The sequence below is a fragment of the Balaenoptera musculus genome, chromosome 4 (genome assembly GCF_009873245.2).
Source record: "Balaenoptera musculus isolate JJ_BM4_2016_0621 chromosome 4, mBalMus1.pri.v3, whole genome shotgun sequence".
In the NCBI taxonomy this organism is placed as follows: Eukaryota; Metazoa; Chordata; class Mammalia; order Artiodactyla; family Balaenopteridae; genus Balaenoptera; species Balaenoptera musculus.
The window spans coordinates 39,436,603-39,442,518 of NC_045788.1; the positions used below are offsets into that span (position 1 = coordinate 39,436,603).

Below are 5,916 nucleotides of genomic sequence, written 5' to 3' on the forward strand. Positions count from 1 at the left end.
TTTTAGTGATCTTTCAGATGACAACTCCATTAGTTCTTGAGTTTTGTGACAGCAAAGTATTGGAAACCACTTGACTTGCAAAAATATATTAACCAGTCATTAGAGCCATTTACTGTCTCACACCTGTCCCTATACCTCCCAGAGTTTCTTCACGGGTGTTTTTTTACCACCTGGGGGAAAGCATCTCAGTAAGACGGGAGAGAAAAGCTATTCATTTGTGGAGTAAGAGAAAAGGATTGTAAAACGGAAGATGGAAAAGAAACCAGCAGGACACGTTTCTCAGTGCATTCTCAGGCAGGGCAACTTTGAGAAATAACTCATACAGAAGTTGAAGATCTGGAAATTGATTCCCCTAAAGCTATCCATCCCATCCATCTCTTGGAAAGTCTCTGTAAACTCTTTCTGGATAAGCATACTGCAGTTTGAAGACCACTGTGTTAGCTTCTATCACCTTTTAAAATATCCTTCAAACTTGTGACCCATGCTTACACCTTGTATGTCAATCACCAATAATATGTTGGGCATTCTTCCAGTTATTGGACATACAACAATCAATAACAGGGACAAAATTCCTGCCTTCCATGCTAGTGGAGGAGATAGACAATAAATTATCAGAGTTTGACTCCATTTTACACTGAGCGTGACAATGACATGGACATGCATGGCAGAGCCAGAAATAGAAAGCTCAGGCAGCTGCTGATCTTGGAACACAGCTGTCTTGTCTCCTCTGTAGCCTGCAAGGGCAGAGGATATTGTGACCTTTGTCCTAAGTTTCCCCAGCACCAAGCAAAATGCCAGGCACATAATAGGCTCCTTCATACAAATTTGTCTAATTAATTGAGTGAAGTTGCAAGTCAAAGAAATTGTATTTATCTTTCTAAAGTGTCTGACACAATTGTCCTTTAAAGGAGGAATACTGTAGAACCATTCCTAAAATCAAAGCATTTTTAGATCCAAAAGGAAACTCAGTAACCACCTGATCCCATTTCTCCTTTTCTTTTTTTTTTTAAGAAATTGCTTATTTTCCATCGACCTTATTTCCATCTTCTGTTTAGGAGTCTGTGGAAGAGCAGCTTTGAGACCACTCTGCTTGTTTCTCCCCATTTAGTGGTCTGAGCAGCAGCAGCTGCAGACTGGCCTTCAGAGGCTGGCTGCGCGCCGCGGTCCTTCAGGAGATGCTGCTGGAAAGTGCTGAGGCCACCTGCGCCTTCAGACCCGTCTGCAACTTCGGGTTGAGTAGCAATAAGCTCGGGACCTGGAGCGGCTCATTCACCCCGAAATTCCTCCGGGGTCTCAGCCTTTTCAGCACCCGCCTGCTCTTCCTTTTCAGTCTCTTCACGATCCCTGTAGAAGCAGAGATGGGACCTGACCTCCCACCAGCGCGCACCTGAGACGGAGCCGCGCAGGCGCACAATCCCCAGGCCAGCATCACCACATCAGACCCGCCGGGAGCGCCCCTTGCGCTGCAGGGATGGCAGTGTCCACACAGCGCAGGGGGAGAGTCTGTGTGACGTGGAGCAACGGTAGGCGGGTTACCATAAGACGCCTCTGTGAGGCTGGTGGTCACCCTGATAACCGCACAACACACAGTGGAAGGCTGCCTGGATCCGGTTAGTGAAGCTGCCAGGAGTGGTTGGAGCACCTGCAATAGAGAGGCTCCCGTGGCAGCAGCAAACTTCAGCACAGATCGCTGGCCCGCATTCCTGGAGGGCATGACACTGGCATCTGTTGGGTTTTCAGTGTCGACAATGGCACGAGCTGCTGGCAGAAGCTTCTCCCGGGTTCTCTTCAGATTTATGAGGTAACGCCATCACTTTTCCTTTGTTCCATTTGGAAGTCAGGTTGGTGCCACCTAAGTGGGCTCTGCTGTGAGGGATTTGAGGACATCCTCTTCCTTCATCTGCAGGACATCAAGGGCTCCGGTTATTGTGAAATTTTCCCTGTAAGTTACAAGGGGGACCCCAGAACAACGCCCTCCTATGGACCCCTCTCTGGCTAGTGTGGAAAGACAATTTTGCCTTTTCTTGAAGAAGAAAATTTAAGCCTGGAAAGGTGAAGCAATTTGTCAAGGTCATGAATCTAGACAGTGACAGATGCTGTATTTGTGGCCAGTGGAAAATTTCTAGATACCTTCAATCCAGGCAAATTCTGCATCCAGTTTCCTTTAACGTTGCCCCAGTTTGATAGTTGCCACTGAGAAATGTCCCTGCCCCATACCCATGTAACCTCCCAACGCAACCTTAGTGTCTATATAAAAAGTGAAATAAGAAAATGTTTCTCCCTTTATTTCATGAATTCCCTTGGAATTCACACAAAATATATATATCATAACAGAAACAATAGGTCAATTGGGTCATTTAGAGTGGCTACTTCTACAACACAAAATGTGGTTTCTGGTTTTTAGCTTGGAGAGTATGAATGGAATTTCTAATGAATGGGAGTCTTGTACAGTTTCACTGTGAATTTAATATCTGTAAACGGAGCCCCAAGGCCAAATTTCCCATAAAGGGTTAGCAGGATTATTGGTCAGGAAGATTCCTTAGACAGAGAAATAACAGTTCAAGTGGAAATGCAGTTGCTTCTGTTCTGAGGCCTCTGGGGTAAGTCCTTGGGGTAGGTGCTGCCCCTACTAGAGGGAAGTCCCAGGTGGCTGAATAAAGAGGTTCCAAGTAAAAGAAAGAAAGAGTTGTTTTATTACCCTGGCACAAATGGAAACCAAACAAGTAAATAAAGGAAGAGTTTCTGAGAGAAGAATTTGTTGGTTTGGTTTCTGGGTGTGTCCCCAGTGGTTTCACTTTGCATTTCTGTAGCATTTGATTGAAGTGATATACTGTGAGAAGTTTCTGCTCATGGCTTTCCAATAAGAAACTCTGGAAACCACACTCAGGGGGAGGGACCAATGAAACCCAAAGAAGAGATCACTTCATAGCTATCCTTCAGCCTCCACTGGTGACTCTCAGGTAATGAGCTCCATCCCCATGCTCTCTTCTGTGTCCTAAGCTGGATTTCTCACTCCCTTCTGGAAGTCTTTATTTGAGGGTTCCCAAAACATCTCATATGGACCCCTCTCTGGCTAGTGCAGAAAGACCATTTTGCCTTTTCTTAAAGAAGAAAATTTAAGCCTGGAAAAGTGAAGCAACTTGTCAAGGTCATGAATCTAGTCAGTGACAGACGCTGTATTTGTGGCCAGTGGAAAAATCTCTAGAAACCTTCAATCCAGGCAAATTATCTTCATTATCTTTGCCCCTGAAACTGCTCCTTCTCCTATTTTCTCTTGCTCAGCAAACAGCCCTACCATTTATCCAGGTACCCCAGTCTGAAACTTGGAACTTCTTCTTGACTCTTTCTCTGAAACCACTTCAAATTCAAATTCATCCTCAGGTCCTCTCATGGCTGCCTTCTAAATACATTTCACACCTTGCTCGTCCTCAGCAGGCCTAGGGCCAATGCCTTACTGGAGTGAGTCACCAGTTCTTACCAGAGCTGATATGAAAACCTCCTCCCCAGAGTCCCAGCCTCCACAAAGTTCCCTCCAATCCATCCACCACATCATTCCTCATGCTTTTTCAGAAAAGCAAATCCAATTACCTACCTTTCCACTCTGCAAAGTCCTTCAGTGGCTCTGGCCACAGAGGCATCTATGAAATATGAAACAAGGAGGAAACCTATAAGTCTGGATGTGTGAGCAGGAATTCTAGCCCTGCTACTCATCTTGGGCAAGTCACTTGGCCTGTATGAGCCTCGATTTCCTTACCCATAATACAAGGTATTTTGAACTAGGACAATAGATTTAAACTTTTTAGTCCAGGATCAACAGTAAGAAATACATTTCAACCATCACACACACACACACACACACAGAGACACTTATGCATAAACACACAGCACACACAAAAATGCACACACAAAAAACACATATATGCACATGCAGACCACACATATACACACGCGAACTCACCTGCTACACACAAATACACATATGTACACACAAATCGTATTGTAAAACACAAAGTTTCTCAATGTGAAATGTAGCCTTTCTATGTACAATGTACTCTGATACTTTTTGTCCATATTATTTAATTTTTAAATTTTTTTTTTTTTAAATTTTTTTTTTTTTTTTAACTTTTGGGTTTATTTATTTATTTATTTTTATGGCTGTGTTGGGTCTTTGTTTCTGTGTGAGGGCTTTCTCTAGTTGTGGCAAGTGGGGGCCATTCTTCATCGCGGTGCGCGGGCCTCTCAATATCGCGGCCTCTCTTGTTGCGGAGCACAGGCTCCAGACGCGCAGGCTCAGTAATTGTGGCTCACGGGCCCAGTTGCTCCGCGGCATGTGGGATCTTCACAGACCAGGGCTCGAACCCGTATTCTCTGCATTGGCAGGCAGATTCTCAACCACTGCGCCACCAGGGAAGCCCTAAATTTTTAATGATTGAAGTAATGCTAGTTGTGACCCACAAAACTGATGACAGGACTCACTAGGAGGCTGAAACCTGCTGTTAAATACTGAGCTACATGATTTCTAAGTTTCCTTCTAACTCTGAAGAGGTAGGTGGGCCAAGTCAGAAAAAAGAAGAGCTTCCAGAGTATAAGAAGAAAGGTTAGGAAGAATTCCTTCTAACTAATAAAACCCTGGGCACAATAGCCTTTCCATGTCCCCTGTTTACTGTTTGTAGGAAAAAGGCTTCAGCCTCTTAGACCTTCCCTGATTTCCAAAGGATGGATTCAAACAGTTACTCATTAGGGGAGTGAAGGAAGGCAGAAAGAAACAATAGTACCGCAATGGGACAGGGTCCTGGTTCCTCCTGGGGTGGGGTGGAGGATTGGGGGAGAACAATCTGATATACATCTCTGAGTTCTTCTACAGAAACTAAGGCCTCCACCCAGGTGGAGGATGGTAGCTTCAGGCTGAGCACATGTATGTGGACCCCAGACAGATTGGAACCAGAAGGCTGATGACTGAGATTCCTGGAACACCACCTAGCTACCTCACCATTAACCAATCAGAGGAAGGTTGCACATTCTGCAGCCCTCCCCCCAAATTTGCCACCTGTTCTCCCTGCTTGGACCTTCCATAGACCTTTCTCTGCTCCAAACCCCGACATGTCGATTTGTTTGGCCTCACTATGCTGGGCACACAAACTTGAATTTAACAACACTAATACCATAAAAACACTCACTTCATCACAAGGCAGTCCCATATCCTAGTCAACAGCTCACTATTTTGCTAATTGCAAATATGGAAACCACAGACACCAGTTAAAAATTAACCACAGACCTCAGTTAAAAATTGTGTAATTGGCTCCTGATAGTATCCACAATTCCCCATTTCTCAGTCCCTTTTAAAACAACACACAGAAAGTGTGGGGAACAGCTTATTTTTAGCTTAATAATTATCTTGCAGACCATTCTACTCATATATCTATATTCAGTTGCATCTCTTTCTTAATGGCTACATAGGATTCCATTTTATGAATTGAGCCTAATTTAACTAATTCCTTATTGATGGCCATTTCTACTCTACTACAAGCATCCTAGAAGTGAAATTCCAAAGACAAAGAATATATGCAGCTGTCATGTGATAGGTATGGCCAAGCTATCTTCCACGGAAACTTTACCAGCTTACATCCTACTTACCAAGTATGAGTGCCAGTTACCCCAGATCCTTGCCAACATTTGTTTGAGAATCAGACACATGGATTCAAATCTCAGCTTCTGCTTGATGTATGTGGCCTTGAACAAGTTGCTGAACAACTCTGAGCCTCGGTTTCCCTCCTTTTGGCAAAACCCACAAGGTTGTTATGAGGGTTAAATGCAATAGTGAATGCAGTAGATCTTTTATAAATTATCAGGTGTGGTTGGCTGCATCTTTTTTTTCCAGCCCCATCCCAGTAATACTAATATAATGTTTAACGTTAA

General features: G+C 44.1%; 1 pseudogene; it reads right to left on the reverse strand.

The window, feature by feature from the left end:
• Positions 1 to 1,034: 1,034 nt before the first annotated feature.
• Positions 1,035 to 3,638, reverse strand: LOC118893959 (annotated as a pseudogene).
• Between the last annotated feature and the right edge of the window lie 2,278 nt (positions 3,639 to 5,916).